Below are 20,114 nucleotides of genomic sequence, written 5' to 3'. Positions count from 1 at the left end.
AGCACCATCGGACGGGAAACTCACCTGCAGAGTCCTCTCACATGTGGAGGTGGGGTGCCTGGGGTCCTGCAGGTCCCCTCAGCTCCCATGATCTCTCTCCTTCAAGATGACAGGTAGCACCAACTGGGACCTGCTGGGCCTATGTGAGTAACAAGGTCCAATGGGAAGGAAAAGGGGCAGAGGCTGTGGGAAGCTTGTTGCCCACACACTCTAGCTTCAGATTTTATGGAAACCTAGTCACTCATTGAAGCCCCAGCAAAGGGAGGTAGACTAGAAGGGTGTGCATTGTGGGGTCTCTGCAGATGCCAGCTGGGAACACACGGGGTTGTTGCATGGCCTCTGCTGAAGAGGCAGCTAATGTGTGGTGACCCACGGTCCCAGGTTCCCCATGCTATGTTTGGAATCTGAGAAGCAGAGTAGGAAGGGCCGGTATCCTGGGCTCGGCCTCCCTGTGGCTTCACCCTGCCCTCCTAGCTGGAACAATTCCAGATGGCCACAGTGTGCGGCTTGTCTCTCTTCTGTAGAGGTGGGGAGCGGTGTCATCCTATCCTTGGAGATCGGGAAAAAGATCCACCTTAGCCGTGTGTCTGTGTGCTTGGTCATCCAGGCTGCTCCTCTGGGGAGTGTTTCCAGCGTGACACTGCCAGGTTTCTTCCACAGGTACCACCCGAATGTGTCCTAGAGAGAGGGGACAGGCCTTGCCCGGGGCCACTGGGCTGAGCTAGGACCTGTCTGACTTAACTCCCCACTTTCCCTTTGAATACCGCACTCCGTTCCGGCGTTTGGGGGAACCTCCTCATGGCTCACGACAAGGTCTAGGAGACTGGCTCAGGTTCTTTATTTTTACTTCCAGGGCGGTGGTGGTGGTGTTTCCTGTTGTCCGGAGTAGAAAATGAATGTTTCTTAGACAATGTTTTCCTGAGCCCAATTTTTCCTCCCGAGTAAAATTAAGTTCTTCTATTAAAAACATGAGTCACACCAGCCCAGATGAGAATAGTTTTGACGTTCCTCGAATTTTTTTTTGGAAGGGAAGCATCACATTCATGCTAATCCTTGCAATTATACCTCACTGCGGGGTAATCCACCAGACGCTTGGTAGCCTAGCCCTCCGCCATGGATGTTCTGTGCCTTCCTCTCCCTCTGCTGCTTACCCAGGGTTTCTGTTTGGTGTGTTGGGCTTCCTCTGTTCTGGGCTCATCAGATTCCCCGTGCGTGGTCTTGGGTATCTAATTGCCGTGGATGATTAATGTCTGGTTGATAAGGTACCATGTCTGGCTGCTCATGTGAATTCTAAGGAGATGGGAGTCCAGCTCTGTCTCAGAACTGGGAGGGGGTGTTTGCTCCCCCCAGGGGGCTTTCTGCTCAGGTGGGGGGTGGACCCAGACATCCCTGATGATCAGAGAAGAGACCTAGGCAGAGAAGTGTCACTGGGATGGTGGTGGTTGGACCTGCTTTGGGAAAAAGTAGCCAGGCTGGTGAGGAAGTGGAGAATACTGTGGCCATGATATCAAGTTTCCCGCGCTGTGTGTTCCTCTTTCTGTGACTTCTCGGGTCCAAGCTCACCTATTGCTACAGACATGATAGGGAAGTTCCTACTGGTCCTGGGACTAGGTTGGTGTCACCTCTACCCCTTCGTTGTGGGTCCCTGTTGATGCCAACTGTGTTCTGTTTCATCTGCCTGTGGACCCCGCATGCCTTGCCCAGTGTCTGGCTGCCCTAGGCTGTCTCTGGGGGCTCCTGGAGCCCTGGTCAAAGCAGAAGCCCAGTCAGGAGCCTGTTTCATATGGTGTCGGCTGTTGGCTCTAGTCCGGAACAAGGGCAGGTTGGCACAGTTGAAGAACACTGGTCTCTGGAAGTGCAGCTGTCAAATGGACCTGAATTGTGTCTCTGCAGCTTTGGGGGCAGCCTCTGAAGTTCAGAGGTTGGGAGGGGCACTTTGCTTTTATTTCTCTTCCTTCAGAGAGTTGCTGCAGCTCACCTGATGCTGAATCCTTGGCTAGGAAGAGGTTCTGGGACCTCGGGTGATGGGGGTGGGGTGGGGAATCAGTGAGTGGAAGCCGGTGACTGCAACGAGAAAGGCTTTGGGTTTGGAATGGGATATAGAGTGTGGTTTCTGAGTTTGGAATAACACTTCTCTTTGGGATGTGGGGAGCGGGGGTGGGCAGGGGTTCAACTTCATTTACTTGTATTAAGCTGAAGTTTCCTCTTTTCACGAGTTAGAAGAAGAAGCCCAAGAAAGTGATGAGAGACGCAGTCTGGAAAGGCAGTTCGTTTACTCATTAAATTTTCCATAAAATAAACAAAGATTTGGAATGGAGGGCCCAGCTGCAGGGCGCTCTGGTGGGAGGGGACAAGTTTGATACGAACTCAGAGTGGGAAATGGACCGGCAGGCCAGGATCATGTGTTGGCCCAGGATGTAAGAACAGTGGGCCCGATGATCCAGGAGGGACATGTGTGCACATATACATTCATGTAAGCATGCACACTAGTAGTTCTGCAACATGTGAACATGCATAGACATACCTTTATGTATGTACACATACAAGCAAGCATGTACACATGAGCACACGTATGGAAACATGCAGATGCATGGGTGATGGGTGGACAGGTGTAAATGCACGCATGTGCTCACATGCACACATGCACATGTGTATTTATATGTGCTTGTTCACACATGCACAGAGTGTGTTCATGTGCATTCAGATGCAAGTGTAGGTGGTCTGTGTGTTTACACGTCTTCATATGTATCCATGCACAATATGCTCCAGATGAGGAATGTCTCTGTTCCTCTCTGAGGGCCTGCTTGTGACTAGCTGCTGTGGTACTTCGAGGGGGGCCATAAATGCACAGCAGCAGGAAGAAGTGGGGTGTGGAAGCAGCACCCAAGTGCGCAGCCCTGCTCCGGCTCAGTGGGGTTCAGGTGCTGGCTCAGGGTGGGTGTCTGTACCCCTTGACGCTCTCATGGTACTGCCTGAGGTGGCATGCAGCGCCCTGTGGGGTACAAGATGGGCCCTGGCCTGACCCAGCTCTGCCCCTTTATATGCTGGGTGACTCTTCACCTTCGTGTTCCAGCCTCAGTTTCCTTCCCTGCTCCTAGAAGATAATGGTGTTACGCCGGTCCATGTGTGTGCAGTGCTCAGGGCAAGGCTGCTACATGGTAGGCTCCAGCCAGGCAGGCTGTGATTGACCTCGCTGTGTGGTAAATGCCCACGTATGTGGAATGAAAGTGTCTTGTCCGTAATAATCCGATGCGTCTGCAGCAACCCCAAAGCTGAGGGATGATGGGAAGGCTGGGCCCCACCTTGGGACCCTAGGCTTGTCTAGGTTTGGAAACCCTTTCATCAATGACATCCCTGGGCTCCAGTGGGAAGGCCTGTCCCCCCCCCCCCCCCATCCAGCCGGGGTGAGGCCCTCCCTAAGCTGCTTCTCTGTTTTGTCAGGCTGTGTCCAAACCAGAGCGGGGAGAATCCTCATCATGGCTGACATCAGGCAGCAGGGCTTCTCCATCCTCGTGCAAGCTCGGGGTCATTTGGGAGCCTCTTTGACGCCGACAAAGCTAGGCAAGGCACTAGACGGTGGCTAGCTGGACAGTGAGATCTTGAAATGGTTTCTCTGCAGAGAAGACGTGGACAGTAAGGATCTTTGCAGACAAGATGGCTAAAAGCTGCATGCTTGCCCTGGGCTCCTGGAGCCCAGGGGTTTGGGTAGCTTGTCAGCCCTCCCTTTTCCAGTGGTTTCAGGCATTCTTTGGGAACAGCTCAACAGCCTTTCTTTTTCTTTTCTTTTCTTTTTTTTTTAAGTCCTGGTCTCATCTCTTTATTTTTCCTAAAATAAGGGGCAGGATGTTGAGGATGCATTCGGGCCAGGCATGCACACGGCATTCGTGTCTGAGTGGATCCCTCCTGCCCCATGGCAGACATTACTAGGTGATCACCACCTTCCCTGACCTGGATAGCTCAAGCTGATAGGCAGGCAGGCAGTAATAATTGATCATGCTGGCCAGGAGTTGAAGCTTCACTTCTGTTCTGGCAGAGCTTTCCTGAGTGGAGGGAGGGGCACAATGGATAATAGCTTCCCTGGTGAGAGCTGGTGTGTGTCAAAGTCAGACCCTCCGACTTGCATACATTGTAGTTTCTTGGTTTTGCCTTTAGAGCTCAGAGAAGGGAAGGCTTTGACCAAAGGATCCAGACTTAGAGGCAAATAGCATGGCAGATGAACCAGGACCACCCCAGGGCTCTCATATTTCACCAATGCTAGGGATGCCAGGGTCCCTCCAGGTGGCTCTTGGCAGCTTGGAAAGTAGGCACTGGCTCACTGAGGCTGAGTCTCCCCAGCCCGGGGCCAGGCGCCCAGGCATCTTGCTGAGATGGTGGTCTGGCACATGGCTTACTTTTCCCTTGGGGTCCCACGTGTTCCCCGGGTGATTCTGTTGGAATCACATCCAGGGTAGGGCCTCTCCTCAGACTGCCCTACCCCTGGCTGCGCCTTGTTCTGTCACATGGCCTCTGTGGTCTCTGTGGGTTTCCACCCCAGGGCCATGGCCTGTTCTCCAGTCACCCAAGAATTCTCTGCTGATGTCAGCAGACACTGCGTGTCAACAAGGAGTCTTAGGGTCCACTAGGAATGTGCGCTGAGAGAGAGAGAGAGGTGGGAACACCCGCCTACCACCGGTGGCTTGGTCATTTCCTTTTCCTCCTTCTGTTTGGGCCCTGCAGAGGTGATGGCTACTTCTATCTTAGCGATGGGTAAACTGAGGCTTAGCAGGTCAAAGCCTGAGGGAGACGAGCACTGTGATACCTTGACAGTAGTTGAGACACAAGCTGAAGCAGAGGGCTTAGCTCTCTTGACCTGCACCCCGGCCCCTCCTTCCGTGTCTGTCCCAGAGAGTGGGTCTGGTGGTCCACGGGGCAACTGATCCTGGGCATCACTAGGCGAGCGCCATTGGCTCCGTGTCCCTTCCCTGCGTCTCCTTCTCTCTGGTGAATTCCAGGAGGCCCTCTCTGCCTTCCCCCAGGCCCTTCTCTACACAGCGCTGCTGTGGGGTTTGTCAGTAGTGTGTGGGGTGTGATCTGGTGTGGGGACCTGAGCTGCTCTGGGAGTAGACATGCGGGCCGCTGTTTCCTTTGCTTTGGTAGAGGGTGGGAAGTGGCTGGTTCTGTGTTCTCACTCAGTTCCCAAGCTTCCTGCCCTCACTTGCCGACCGGAAGAGGTACCGCTGTGGAGTGGGAGCCAGCCCTCCTCAGGACAGGAGGCTCATCCCAGGCAGCCTGGAGGCTCCTGGAGCCGACCCAGGACAAGCCAGACAAGCAGGAGGGCCTTCATGCCACTGTCCCCTCTCCCTAGGTGCTGCTGTAGCCAGCCTGGCTGTCAACTGTGTGTGACTGACACCAGAAGGGGGGAAGAGGTACAACCATTGGGTGGAGCACAGAACGGACAGACCTGTCCAACGTCTGGCCATTGCAACATGAGATTCCCGTGGGCAAAGAGCTTTCCTGGGAGTTGCACTCTCTTTCTCTTTCTCTCTGTCTCTCTGTCTCTGTCTCTGTCTCCAGGATCTCACTATGTAGCCCTAGCTGTCCTGGATCTCACTATATAGACCAGGCTGGCCTTGAACTCAGAGATTTGTCTGCCTCCGGCTCCTAAGTGTTGGGATTAAAGGCATGTGCCACCATGGTCCTAAAAAAAATTTCATACTATTTTAAGTTTAGAATTTAGAATTTGGGTTGGGCCTCATTCCTGACTAACTGCCCTTGGTTCAATGCTGCTTGAGGGCCTTGGGTTGAATGTGCCTTCCAGAACATGGGGATCCCCAGAGTGAAGACAGCTCCGTCAGGGTATCCCTGGGTGTTTGTTGTTAGGGGTTCAGACCCTCTAGACACCCTGCTTTGAAGAAATAGCCCAGGATCAAAGCACTGTCGTGACTTGCTTCAGGGTTCCCTTGGCCACCAGCAAGGCCCTTAGCGGCTTTCTAGATCACCTGGGACCCTCTCTGTCCCTGCCCTGAGAGGTGTAGCTGGGGAGCAGCCAGAAGATATTCTGCCTGCAGAAGTCATGTGACCAGACCCATGGCCAGGTGATCTGGGGCCTAGCACACCTGTCCAAGTATGCCCTTGATAAGGGCAGTGCTACAGATTGCACCACACAGGTCACACACAGTGGGCTTCATCTGGGCTCTGAACCAGGAAGCCGGTGGCTTTATGCGGCAAGGTTCAGGAGTTTTCCTTATGGCTTTGGTATTTCGTACATGAAATGCCCACAGTCCTTCCTGGCCATCGTCAGGGACCCAAGAATGAAGAGCACTCTGGGCCTCAGCTCTGTCTAAAGTGTTCCTTTCCTCGTTGGTCTCTGCCCGTGTATGGCAGAAAAAGAGAAGTTCCTAGACCCTTGTCACGTCCTGGGCTGCCTGGCACTGGCCCTGGCAGTTGAGGAGGTAGCCGGTGGAGGATGCTGGTCAGTCACTGTGTTACACTGGCAGAGTGTCACAGGAGTACTGGCTGAGGAGCACAGATTCTGTGTGGAGGGGTGAGGTTCTGAGGTCCCCTTCTTGCCTCCTCCCTCTGGCTAGCCCGCCTCACTCACAGCTGCTGGCTTCTGCAGACACAGTGAGCTCAGATGCGGCTAGCCAACGGAGGCGGTGGTGGCCTTCCAGCCTCCCTGCTGCCTCCCGGCCTTCCTTCAGACCTCCTGGGAATGGCTAGTCACCTTGGACACCTACTGTCTGGGTCTAGGACTCTGCCCCCTTGGCTCAAACCCTGAGTCATTGTAGGAGAGGCAGCCTCTTACATTCTAAGGCAGGTAGGTCCCTAACTAGGGAAGTCTAAGAATATCCGTGCTTTGGGGCTGGCAGTGTCTGGGAGCCCCTAGGAAGGAAGGAAGGATTTCCATCTGTAGAGGCTAAGGATAGGAGGCAGTAAGGATTTCTGGAGTCTGCTGACAGCCTGGTGAAGCTCAGCAGCTGAGGTATGGACCCAAGGGCTTGGCATGCTGAAGTAGGATTAGTTACACAGCAAGCTGTGCCTGCTTCCTTCCTTGACCCACAGCTTTCTATCCTTCCCTATGTTAGCATCCTGTATGTGCCTTGGATGGGGGGTTTCCCTTTCCTAATGCCCCTCCACGCCCCAGTATATTGCCTGACCCAAAGATGCGCTTAGCAGACCCATCCGTGTGGTGAGCGAATAACGAATGGGCACTGAATGAGTGAATGAACCGCTGTGGATTCCCCTGTGCTCAGCACAGAGTAGGTGCACAGGAAATGCCTGTCCAGTGAATGGGCCAGCAAAGAACCCTACTTCCCCACCTTGGCCCTTAGGGTTCCAGTGTATACACTCTCTTCCATTGACCTCAATGACCCAAGCTTTAAGAAAGGAGATGTGGATTCTGCAGTCTCTCGTCCTGGAGCCCACATTACCAGCTGCTAGAAAGGCCTCCATGATTCAGGGATATCTCATTCTAGAAGTTTCTCTAGTCTGGCTGAGCTGGTGCCCTTTCTGCCTTTCGCGATGCCCTCTAAGGTCACAGAGGACAAGAACAGAGCCTATGGGGAGAGGGGACTGGTCGTTGCTGGAAGCTGTGTCCCATCTCCAGCCTCTGTATTCTCTTCTGGGGTTCACTGAGATGCCACGTGACTGGGCTCAGCCTCGTACTTCCCCTGGTATAGGAGGGGCTTGAGAAGGCTGCCATTTATCCTGCCAGACAGGGGTGGGCATTGGCCACCGAGGGTGGACCTGGCCCTGCATGGAGGTGGTCTCTCAGCATCTGGCCTTTTCCCGGAGCGCTTGAGTGGTAGGTGCCGTCTTGGTGGGGCTGTAGAGGCTTCTGGTCTACCTTCTCCGCGACCAGAGCCAGAGTCAAAGCTATGAGAGACTTAGGCTTGTTCTGCCCAGCTCTAGACCCATCTCATCGTCTCCATCCTTGAGTTACACTGGGTCAGGGAGGCTCATTCGCCCGGTACCCATAAGTGCTGTTGGATTTTGGCTCCTGTAGCTAAGAGATAACCTCTTCCTTCTCCTCAGGCCCCTTGAGCTGTGTGTGTCTACGTGAGACTGGCCCTTGGTCTTCTGTCTCGTGAGCCCCTGGCCTTCCTCTGGTGTCCTTTATGTCCCCTCCTGAAGGGAACTCTTGTGTTGGGGTCTTCCCTCTGCAGGCCTGGGCTGTCTTCTTCTCTGCTCTGAGGTATGCTTTGGGTAGATCACCAAATCACCACTCGTCACCTTCTCTGATGGAAACTCCAGCAGGTGGTCGGCAGAAAGAGAAGATCACCGTCCCCCATTCTTGGATGAGTTTACCGCAGAGGGCAACATTATAGTAAGAATCCCCCTGAGCTCCATACTTGGTCAAAAGGATCACCAGATGTGATGGTTTATCCCTGTCAGACTGACTTTAATCGCCTAGGGGAGATGCATCTCAGGGTGTGCCACAGAGTGTTTTCGGAGAGGGTTGAGTGAGGAGGGAAGACATACCTAGAATGTGGCAACACTGTCCTGTCGGCTGGGCTTCTGGAAGGGAGCTGAGAGTCACGTCCATCTCTGCTTCCTGACCGTGAATGTGTCCTCACCATGCCTTTCTACCGCGGCGGCGGTGGCTGACTTCCTTTGACACGGAGCCGAAATGAACTCTTATTGCTTTATTCACTTCGGTGCCAGGCACTTTATCCATATAAGAAAAGGGTCTAATTGGCAAGGCCAAGCAAGGAGCTGTGGTGTGTGCATGGTTGAGGTGCCACCTCTCCCTGTCATCTGTTTGGAGACCTTGGTGTGGGTCTCAACAGTGAGCAGTGTGCTGTGCCAAGCCACAGCCTGGATGTCAAGAGGTCTGCTGAGAGTCAGAGCCCACATTCGTGGGGACAGAGACATCTCATGCCCTGCCAAGCAGGTGGAGGAGATACCAGAGCACAGGGTTCGAGGGAAGAGAGACTCTCCTGAGACCTATAATCAGCCAGCAACGCTCATCCTTGGAGTGCCTAAGACGTAATGCAAAGGGGAGGTTGAACTGGCCGCTGGCAGCGTCTGAAGGCAAACACATTGCTCGAGTGTCTAACAAGAAAGTTCTAACCTAACACAAAACTATATGCAATAGGAATGACTATCAAATATTGTCCAGCAGAAATAAAGGGTACTGACCCAAACAAAACGGAACTACAACCAACAAGAACAACATCCAACAAGAGACACATACTCAAATCCAGAGATGCCCAGAACATAGGTAAATGGCATGTTACAGAGATTATTCCAAAAGCTGTCCTATCCTGAAGAATCTGAATCTAGTACTTAATATGTTATAGCTAAGACATGAGAAGATTCTAACTGTAACTCAAGGGCAGTGGGTCTCAACCTCTTTGGGGTTGACTGACCTTTTCACAGAAAACATAGACATTTATACATTACAGTTCATCACAGTAGCAAAATTAGTTATGAAGTAGCAATGAAATAATTCTACGGTGTGTGGGGGGGGGACGACGACACCACATCATGAGGAACTGTACTAAAGGGTCGCAGCATTAGGAAGGTTGAGAACCACTGCTCTAGAGCAAGAGTGGGTTGCTCATTTCTCAGGGAACAACCTATTTAGAAACGACTCAGTGGTTTCCAGCTGTGTGACCCTAGGTTCGGGACTTCACTTCTCTGAGCCCTAGAGGTTCCTCATCTCTAAATGGGGAAGAAACATCTCAGATGGACCATGAGATGGACAGTGGTGCTGGTGCTGGTGCGTTCCTCAGCTTGTTGCCAGGATTGAATCAAGATGTGAGTGTACCTGGTGTGTGTGTGTGTGTGTGTATGTGTATGTGTATGTGTGTGTGTTTTCATGCTCTCCTCCTCATTTCCAGCAGTATATGTGTTGTATGTAACAGCTCTTTAGCTACTGGCCAGTGTGATCTCCCGGCCTTCTTCAGAGATAGCCCAGATCTTGCTTTAGGGTAGAAATCCCTGGCCAGAATCGCTTCTTTCCTTGTAGGCATATTGGCACAGACCACTTGCCTTACCCTTTGGGAACCTGGGGTGTTGTGTGTTCCTTTTGGCCTGCCTTACCACAGTGTTCTGCCTTCTCCCTGCCTGCTGGAGATGGCTGAGCCCATGGCCCTGTGTAGCCCTGTGGGGTGCAGGAGAGGCCTGAGAGCCACGCCTTCTATATAGCCAGTGCTTCACCACCAGCTTGTTGACCTGGTATGCTCTGTGCTGGCCTGGGAGGCCCCTGCTTGGAGGTCACTGAGGTGCAGACTTAACCTTCTGGAAGCTCCAGGCTCACTGGCAGCTTCTGGTCTGCTTTATGGTAGGCCAGCAACAACTGTACCAGCCCCTTGCCTTAGGCCAGGGACATATAGCCCTGGGGATGTGGAGGGGGTTGCAGTTTAGGTCTTGGAGCAGATTTGCAGAGATCTGGGACTGTGGCTGTGACTGTAAACACGTGGACAACTTGCCTTGGTTGTTCTGGGCCTAAAGTGGAGGCATCCTTTTCTGCTTGGGGGTGGGGGTTATAGGCTCATGCCTTCAGCAAGCATGAAGACTTACATAGCTGTCTACATCTGTGCTTAGGATCTTGGGGACTGCTCACATCCCTTGGCTTGGGTAGTGGGTCCTGGTTTTTTGGCACGTAGCAATGGTAGGGGCATGGGGCTTCTTCCACCGGATCCCCTCCTCTGGTTGCCAGGGAGTCTGCTGTTTGTCTCTTTAGCACTAGCCAGACCTGGCCTTCAGTGCCTGGACCGAGGGCTCTTCTCCCCGCCACAGACTCCTACCACATCTGGATCTCTATGTACTCTTGGTGGGCTCTTGGGGTTTTGCCACCTACCTGTGCTTTGTGTTAAGAGCAGTGTTGTTTAAAAAAAACACAGGAGTCCCTGTCCGTGGTAGACTTCGTTGCCTTCGAAGCCGAGGGATGGAGAAGTCAGGGGGAGCTGTTACACAAGAAATAGACTGTCATAGCTTGCAGTTTGGGGAAACAGAACTGGCAGATTTTTTTTTTCTTTTCCTTCTCAGGCACTTTGTATTATTAAGATACTCTGTCTTATAGGGGATGCTGGATAATTAATCCTGTGGAGAGGTAAAAGTAACCAGCATTCGAAGAATATATTTAAATATTGAACAAGTTCTTTAGTGTGGACCAGGAAAATGGCTCTGGGCTGGTGGCATGAGAAAGAGGGTCTGTGTATGTGTTAAAATGTCCTTTTCCCTTCAGAAAATGGGGCTTATGTACACACACACACACACACACACACACACACACACACACACACACACACACACACACACACACGCATCTAAGCCAGAACCCTGCTAAGTCTTCTCTCTTTTCAGTAGAAAAGAACCAATTATGTCTTGTGGTCGATTTCCAAAAACCACTTTTGATTGTGTGATTCGGTTGCATTGGAGAGCGCTCCAATCAACCCCTTAGACATGAGAAGGGAGAATAAAACCCCACCAAATATCTGGGCGAGACTCTCAGCGTTGAGATTATTGACAGCAATCAGGATTCTGCGGCTGCGGAAACTTCGCCTCTAATTGAACTAGGAAAGGTAAACCCGGATTCAGGGCTCTGCACGCTATAATTGCAATAATTTAATTTAGCTATTTAACCTGTAATTCAGTGGTATTTATTAAGGAGCATGGGAGAAAATGAGGCCATTAGGAGCCAGAGATGAATACATTGAAATGAAAATGAACACTTCTAACTGCCAGTTGACCCTCGGTTTGTAGCAGTTTTTATTAGGCTGGTCACGGTAATTACCAGGATGTGAATCGGGAGGAAAAGTGAATAATTCAGTAATGAACATTTTTATTCATTATCTCACATTTCCAGGAAGTGGAAAGGATTGGGAAAGTACCAGCCACGCTCTCTCTGTTTGTTTTTCAAAACATGATTGTTTGTGGACAGAGCATTGTTCTGTGACTTGGGAGCCTGAGTGAGGTACATAGGCATGTCACCCGGGCTAGCCTGCTTCAGGAGTGCACCCTGGGAGACGGCGATGTGCCTGGCAGGCACAACAAGAGGCCACCTCCTCCTGGCCTTCGACGAGCAATGTTTTCCCATGGTAATTCGTGGCATAGAGGGAATTTTTTCCTGATGTACTGGTCCCTGGTAGGGGAGGCCAGTATCCTTGGGGCCTGAGGGTGGGTGTCCAGATGGAGCTGTCTGCATATGGGAGCTGGAAGCATGTGATAAGAGCACTCAGTGTCATTGTCTTAGGGATGCTACTCCACGGACACCACGAAGACTGACCACAGCGGTGCATCGGGGGTGTGCAAACACCTGTGGCATCCTTGTGATAGGTGGGAAACTAGAAGGGAGTCGATTCCCATAGGAAGAGAGCCATGAAAGCTGACACAGGAAGGAACATCACAGAGCAATTAAAAATGGCAACATCACAGGCATTTTCAGGGGTGGGGGAAATGCCGAGAGGGGCAAGAATAAATTCCAACTGCAGCTTCTGACACCAGAGCGAATGGCAGCTCCTGAGTCTAACAGAGTGTAACATAAGCTAGCGTTTACGTTCTCTCCCGCATCCTTGTCTGTATCTTGTACGTTTCCTTCAAGACGAACTTGACCTTTGGGGAAAAAAAAAGCAGAGAACTCAGTGACCTCAACTCCCAAAGTTTCAGTGACTTTGCTGATGGGAGAAGAAAGCTTCTGGCTGGGCACCCTGTGCCAGCAGCCTGTGCCAAGCCTGTGGTTTCATTAGCTCTGCCTTTCTCTTCCCAGAAAACCATTCCGCCCTTAGATGTAATGGGGATGCATTGGAGATGCTAGTGTCAACGGGCTGTGATTGATCGATTCCCAACACCGCTCCACGCCCTTGTGTCCTGGGAGGTACCTTCTGCTTATTGGTGTTATTTCCATACCCCACTGGGGGCTCCAAATGGGGAGGCAGGAGTCCAGGGACCCTCAGAGCCCCATATCCCAGGGCAGAGATGTGTGGGAGATGACTGTCTAGGGATGGGTTCCTTCATGCTGCTGGTAAATTGAAGGATGGCTTCCAAGCCTCCTCCATCCGAACTGTTCACCAGCCCTAGGCTTTGGTCACTGACATTCAGATAGATGTCATAATAAGCCTATTCTGTGCATGCGGCTGGGTGGGGGCCAGAACGGATGGGCCTCTCTGTGTTATCAGAAGGGGTTCGCTAGATATGCAGGTGATCCCCCCCACTCCCCACCCCTCCAGCAAGGTCTTCATTTCCTTCTTGAATGCCCCTCGACACCTCCTGACACCCAGAGGGGCTGGAGTCTTGTCACATAAAGAAAAAATTATTCTCTTTCCAATTTTCAATTTCTCATCTTCACTCATTTTCTTTATTAGGTGAGCTATGGATATTAGAGAGAGAGAGAAAAAAAATGACATTTCTGCCGTGAATTCAAAGCGTAGGACCCTGCTTTGCATTGTAGCTTCTGCTGATTGGCAGGAGAGGCCACTGGGTCTCTAGCCTCCAGGGTGGTGCGTGGTACTTGCCGGGTCCCTGATGCTGTATGTCCTCTGCCCAGGGACCCTTTTCTTCCCACATACCCGCTCCTTGCTTCTGGCTCTGTGTCACCAGCCTTCCATCTAGAATGTGCTCTAAAGCTAAGTGACTGTGAGCAGAGGTTGGGTTGTGCACCCAAGGACTCAGGGACCAGGGATGCAGAAGGGTAGGCCCGTTGTGGGTCCTGGCTCTGGTGTGGGGCCTCAGTTCTTCTAACTGTGAACAACAACAACAACAACAAAAATGATGAGTAAACTGCCATGTATGAGAGGAAATCCTTAAGTATAGGAGTAGCATTTGAGTGACGTTCCCAGCACATAGTAGGTTCTTTTTCTTTCTACAACTTCCAGCCTGAGCCTTGATAGCACCATGGTTAGTATGGTGGGCTTTCTTCTCTGAGGTTAGGAACCTGAACACCCCCCCCCCAAAAAAAAAAACACCCAGCAGGTGAGGTACCAAAGTAAACATAAGGTGTTGGGCTTCTGGAATGCCTCCTCCACCCTGAGGACCATCATGGTTTTTGAGGTTGCAGGTGCACACCATGACCATCCATAGGACTCCATTTCACTCGTAAGGCCCCCGAGACCCCTTCATATCCTGCCATCTTCCCAGACACCCACACACACTCTGACTAGGCAGGCGTTTCTTCACAGTGCCATCATCCTTCCAGCTACCTTGAGGGTGGCGGGCACTCGCCTGTTGTCACAGCTGGGGCCCAGCATGGTCAGGAAAGGTGGGGGGCTGCTGCAGAGCGAGGGCTGCTCTGGGAAGACAGTGTCCTGGGCCTGTCACTGCCAACTGCTGGGAGCCAGCTTTGAGTGACGGTGTCTGGAGAGGACAAGGAGCTGCCACATGCCCAACGAACGGGTCAGCCCACCTGGTGCGGACAGGGAGGCTGCGGTGTTGAAATGTTGCCCCTGCCCCGCTCTTTAAGACCCAGAAAAGATATTTGCAGCCAGTAGCCACCATGCAAAGAACGCAGCCATCCCTGCTCGCTCATGTAGAGGAACTTGGGAACCTTTCTTCCCCCTGGTTGCCTGGTTACAAGATCATCTGTCACGTGTTCCCGGAGAAGGGGGCTTGGCTGGGGAGCTGTGGCAGGAGGTGGGGGGCACCGGGAGATAGTGTCTGCTGTGGGAATCAATGAGGGCCTTCGATCATATCGCATCCCATTTATATTACACTGGACAGCCCCACTGCCCAGCTGCCCTCTCAAAGCCTCGGACCGCTGGGGCTTTTTTGATGCATGAATGAAGACTGGGAAGTGGGCCAGGACTTGGCTCCTGGGTTTCTTCATCATTTATTAGCTTCTAGTTTTAATTGTTTCTCGACTTCTTTCCAGATATTTATCTAGGAAGAGTTGTCAGTTCTTGCTGCATGGTGCAGGCGCGCAGGGCGGGCGCCGACTGCAGAATTTTAACAGCTCTTCTGGGTAGTGGGTAGGAGAGCATCTCAGATGAATCCGGCAGGAATTGCTTGATTACCTACTATGTGCTATATGGTGATAGGATTGCAGGGGTGAGTGGGGGCAGGCTCCTGCCCATGAGAGACCAGTCTTTTCAGGGTGTAGACAAAGGGATGGCATTTGTGTCATGTTTCGAGTGCTTCTATGCCAGAAGCCCTGGGATAGTCTGGCCTCTGGAAGGTTGCTGTTATGTCTTGGGGGCTTTGGATTCTCAGACGGTAATCCAAAGGGGCCAAACCTCACCTGGGATTGCTAAAGGCGTTCTGAACTGCTCAGCAAGCCCCAGGAGGGCATGATAATGTTGAGGGTGTTGCGCCCAGAGAAGTGTCCTTGGATAGAGTGGGACCAGGTTAGGATGCCAGGAGTGCCTTCTTCCTTGGAGCGAGCTCTAGTCAGCTGAGGGAGGCGGAAGTATGATGGAGTGTACCACAGAGGAAGCCAGGGGGATGTTGGGGAGCCATTGGATATGAACTGAGCTGTGGGTCAGAGTGGACTGCTGTGCGTGCCTAGGGTGGGTTTGCTGTGCAAGACTTGTAAGCGTAGATGAGGGAGCGCAGCCTGGCTCACTCAGCACACTTCAGAGAGCATCACTTCGATTTGCTTCAGGAGACAAAGGTCCTTCCTTCACCTTAGTGGGACAGTAGTCTAAGAGCTGAGACCTGGATTGGCCATCTTGGACATCAGAGGCTCTGAGCCAAGGCCAGCTGGAGTGGGAAGGCTGGGGCTCTGTCCTGCTCAATGCCTTCCCTCTGTCAATGCGGTTCTGTGGGAAAATAAGCTGCACTCTGGTGCTCTGGCGCTGCTGCCCCCCCTTGGGAGTCATGGTAAGATGGGATTGCCATGTGAGCATGATGAGATGCCCATCCTCATGTCTGGCTATTAGCCTCCTCCTTGGGCTGTTGCCATGGAAGGCAGTATGCCCTTTGGTTAAAGGCTGGCTCTTGAACACACTCTCCAAACTTGGCTGCCTCCTCTTCTTCTTCTAGGACTATCACCCAGGAACAATCTCTGTCTCTCTGTCTCTCTGTCTCTCTGTCTCTCTGTCTCTCTGTCTCTCTGTCTCTCTGTCTCTCTCTCTCTCTCCCTCTCTCTCTCTCTCCTCCAAAGCTCTTTTATAGACAGGGAATTTCACAACCAGGGACAGACTGAGAGCAGTTAGGTGCTTTGCCCAGTTACTTAGCTGTGGTGTTAAATTCTTTGCCTGAGCATAGTATAGGTCACATGAACTGGCTCAAAGCGCAGAAATAGGGTGACGGTGTCTTGACCACACCCTAGGCCTCTTCCTGGTGATAATGTCACCAGTCTGCACTGCTAGACCAGTACAGGGGAACTCGATGGTCAAGCCTGGATCTAGCCCTAGGCTAAGCATTCGTAGAGGGAAGACAGGTCCTGGACATGCTTCTTTTCCACTATGTTTGGGAGTACCACCATAAGCCCCAGATGCATCGTGGGCCAGGCATGTGCTTGGCTCTCATGAAACCCCCATCCTTTTGGGAACTGTCAGATTTCCAGTTTGCTTTTGGGCCATGCTGATGGGCAGAGATAAGCCAGTGCCTCAAGCTGCATCAACCTGCATCAGGACCAGTGAAATGGCTGCATCTGGGGGGCATAAAGAAGTATTTCTAGTGATGTAGGGAAAGAGAGTGACATGACTTGCCCACTAAGGCTTCTTGAACAGCCGGTTCAAATCCAAGCTAAGGCTTGGAAGACAGAGCCTTCTAGAATTCACACCCAGATTATTTAAAAGAAAATAATCACCAGCAATGAGCATGGGATTCCTCAATGAAGACTAGAATTTCTGCTAGCAGAGGGCTTTGAAGACCTGTGTGTACCCTATTGCCCCTTATACCTTGGACACTTGTTCCAATTGTCCTGGGCTTGGCCACAGGCATTCGCTTTACATCTGTGGAAGGGAAGTGTTTTTGCAGCATGTAAGTGGATTGGGGGAGGTTGCCCCTCTGCTGCCGGAATCTGAGTTCCCTGGCGCATTGTGCCAAGCGGTGGTTATTATTCCCCCAGAATAATGTCCTTTTTTTTTTCACTTGCTTTTAACATTCTGCCCTTGGCATCTGTTCCAGGCATTGTGGACGAACGGAGACTGTGTTCTGACAATGGGTTAAAGCAAGCTCTTATTGAAAAGCATTCTCTACTTAATTACGTTTCCTTCTTCTGGAAGCTATTTTAATTTTTTTTTTTATAATCACATGTTAATTGTGTATTAGCGGGGCCTTTCTGATTAGTTGAAAACATAATGAAACCTTTGTAAACAACACAGAGAGAGAAAGAAAAGGGAATGTGTGAAACAGAGCCGGTAGTGACGAGCCAGCTCTGAGAGGCCCAAATAGCTACATTTCTTGATGCTGTGGAGGGATGGAAATTGTACCTGCAACTCCCCCTTTGAGTGGCAGACCCCATTGCAGGGCCAAGTGGGACTAACAGAGGAATGTGCTCACAAGTAGTTGTGAGATGGGACCTTGTAGCCCCCTCTTGCTGGTTTGCATTCATTCATTCATTCATTCGTTCACTCACTCATTCATTATTTACTCACCATTTAGTCGTTCACTCAGTCACTGACTTACTACTTATTCACGTAGCCACTCATTCATTCACTTAAATCACTTATTCATTTACTCCTTGTAGTCTTACCACTCAGGTAAGGGCGCTGTGTCTACAGAGCACTGACCAGACATAGCCCCCTTCCGTGCCCTTCTTTCTTACGTCTTCGTACTGGTGTTAGTCACATCATGGTTGAGGAGACTAGAGCTCACTCATTCAGTTGCAGCTACGGCGAGGAAGCTGGACAGTCAGTCTGTCCACCCAGTCAGTGTGACTGGAAACACTGGCATCTGTCGGGGGTAGCCTGATGCTGTAAGGAGCCAGCAAGGGTGGGCCCGTGTGTGTGTGTGTGTGTGTGTGTGTGTGTGTGTGTGTGTGTAGATGAGAGTTAGCGTGTGGCTGTTGCCAGAAAGTAGTTTGCTGGTATTGTTTTGTTTTCCGCTTTTAATGGGAGCCTTGTTTCTGGACAGAAGGCCTGAGCCTAAGTCCCTGTTGTGGTGAGCCGGCCCCAGAGCCCTGCTCTGTTCCCCATTTAAAGGGCTGGGCTCACGGGCGGGCGTTCTGCAGTTCCCAGGCTGTTATTAGGGAAGCGTGGCTGGGGCGCTTCAAATGAAAGTGCTACTGTGTGTGCGAGCCAGGTTCACCGTGCGCGCTCCAAGGAAACGCTGCCAAGACAGTCTTATGAACAGGCGCCAAGCAAAACACGCGCGCTCCGTCCAGAGGAGCCAGCTCACTTCTGCAAATAGAGGAAAAATTGACTTTCTGATTTGGAGTGTTTTTACAACTAAGAAGAATCACTTCAGTGATTGTTCTAAAAATAGCCCAGAAGCGGCACACTCTGGAAGGCCCCAGGATGGTGAGCGTCCCTTAATTGTGCTTTTTATGTAATCTCTCTAGATCATTTTTTTTTTTTAAATCACTTATGTTTGCACGGTCATCCCCCACCTCCCCATATGTAACACAGAGACTCGAGAGTGGTCTACGCAGCAGAAATTGTATTTTTATCTCTCCGACTTCAGGAAGTGTATTTGGGTTTTCGTCTCATGCAGCAGCGGCTGCAGAGCTCGCAGCTGAGCCGCCTAATCTAGGACAGCCTCTGCTGCCCTGCCCTCGTGGCCGCCGAGCTCTGGAGGGGGGTGTGACCCACACATGGGGATGCTTGGTGGCGGGCTGCGGGGCAGGGGTGCCGAGGGTGGGGCAGGGTCTCTGCCTGCTTTGGCTTTTCAAGCTGCCATCCCTGGTCCAAGGCATGGAGGCTTCAAGGCTGCCTCCAGCTCTGAGATTTGTCAACAAGAGGGAGATGATGTGGTTTCCTCCACTCTGTCTTCTGCCTGCTGTCCCTTCTAACCTCTCCTTCCCTTCTCTCTCTCCTCTTCACCCTGGTCTCACTTTGCTCCTGTATTTTCTTCTGGTAGGTGGGCGGGAGGGGGCCGTATAGAAGCTGAAGAGTCCAGCCCGGGACTGCTCACCCTCTGGGCTGTACAGTTGGGGCCGGGTCACACTGTGAGTGTGGGAGGAATGGCCTGCTCATCATCATGGCCTCCCAGGTCTTTGCCCAAGAGATGCCAGAAGCTCCCCTCTATTCCTGCCAGACACGACAATCAAAATGTCTCCAGACAAAGGCCCCTAGAGGGGTGAAATTGAGACCCAGTGGTCTAGCCTGTTTTCCAAGACTAGAAAATGGCCCAGGAATGTGAAGATCCATTTTTATGTTGCAGAAGATCAACAGGAAGGAATCTAAGGCCCTAGAAATTGAGATTGAATTCCACTGTCAAATTTTACCCCAAAGCATATTTTAGTGTTACATGATTGGCTCGGATTTAAGGGTGACTTTGATGTGTCCCATGCAGGCAGCAGGGGTCTCAGGTGGCAAGCTGGCTGTCACAGGCATCCCCCGAAGAACTTGTGTGGTCAGGTGGGCCAGACACCTGTACTTTCAAGTAATCAAACTGGTTTTCTCTACAGTCTTCCCCATTCTGAGACAAAGTCTCTTTAACCCAGGCTACCCCAGAACTTACTATGTAGCCCAAGCTGGCCTCTAACTCACAGTGGCTCTCCTGCCTCCCAAGTGCTGGGATTACAGTTAGGAGCCACCATACCTGGCTCTGACACTTGTCTTGGTGAGTGGAGTCTCTAGGAATTTCCTGGTGACTCTGGAATGTTCTCTGGGCTTGCTTGGTGGTGACATCTTTCCTCTCTTCCCCGCCTCCTTCCCTACTCATCTCTTCCCTCTCCACTTCCCTCTCTCCTTGGAGCCCCCCTTTTGCCCCCATTCTTAGGAGTCAGGACCCAGGCTGCTCTCAGGCAAATGCCTGTTCTAATGACCCATGTTGTAACTATTTCCAAGAATGGTGTTCTATGGCTTGAAATTAACTCATCACTGTGACACTCTGTAGGGCCAGGTGTCAGGTGTCATGGCCTCCCTCAGGAGACTCATCTTCAAGAAATCTAGAGTTGGGTGGTCAGTGGGTTTTGTGCCCAGCTCCTTTGGAACGCCATGTGACCACACAGGAGTGGTTTCCTGGGCCCAGCCAAAACTCTGGCTTCCACGGACAGCTCTCCGCCAAATGGCCAGCCAGCCAGCCTTAAGGCTCTGCAGATATGTGAATTCTCAGGACCCCACCTCCCTGGGGGTCTGAGCTTT

At 51.8% G+C, this 20,114-nt stretch overlaps 1 protein-coding gene and 1 long non-coding RNA gene across 5 annotated transcripts in view; one reads left to right on the top strand and one right to left on the bottom strand.

Moving 5' to 3' along the window:
* Bcl11b (BCL11 transcription factor B) overlaps window positions 1-20,114 on the top strand; it is a 91,815-nt gene that overhangs the window by 52,370 nt on the left and 19,331 nt on the right. The gene's annotated exons all lie outside the window — the stretch shown is intronic.
* Window positions 11,754-13,006, bottom strand: LOC121822479 (uncharacterized). Its single transcript, XR_006063616.2, has 2 exons — window positions 12,807-13,006; window positions 11,754-12,540 (listed from the first exon to the last, which is right to left on the bottom strand). It is a non-coding gene; the product is annotated as an uncharacterized LOC121822479 (long non-coding RNA).

This window comes from Peromyscus maniculatus, chromosome 14, assembly GCF_049852395.1.
Source record: "Peromyscus maniculatus bairdii isolate BWxNUB_F1_BW_parent chromosome 14, HU_Pman_BW_mat_3.1, whole genome shotgun sequence".
Classification (NCBI taxonomy): domain Eukaryota; kingdom Metazoa; phylum Chordata; class Mammalia; order Rodentia; family Cricetidae; genus Peromyscus; species Peromyscus maniculatus.
The sequence above is the reverse complement of the archived record's forward strand: the minus strand, read 5'-3'. Positions and strand labels throughout refer to the sequence as shown.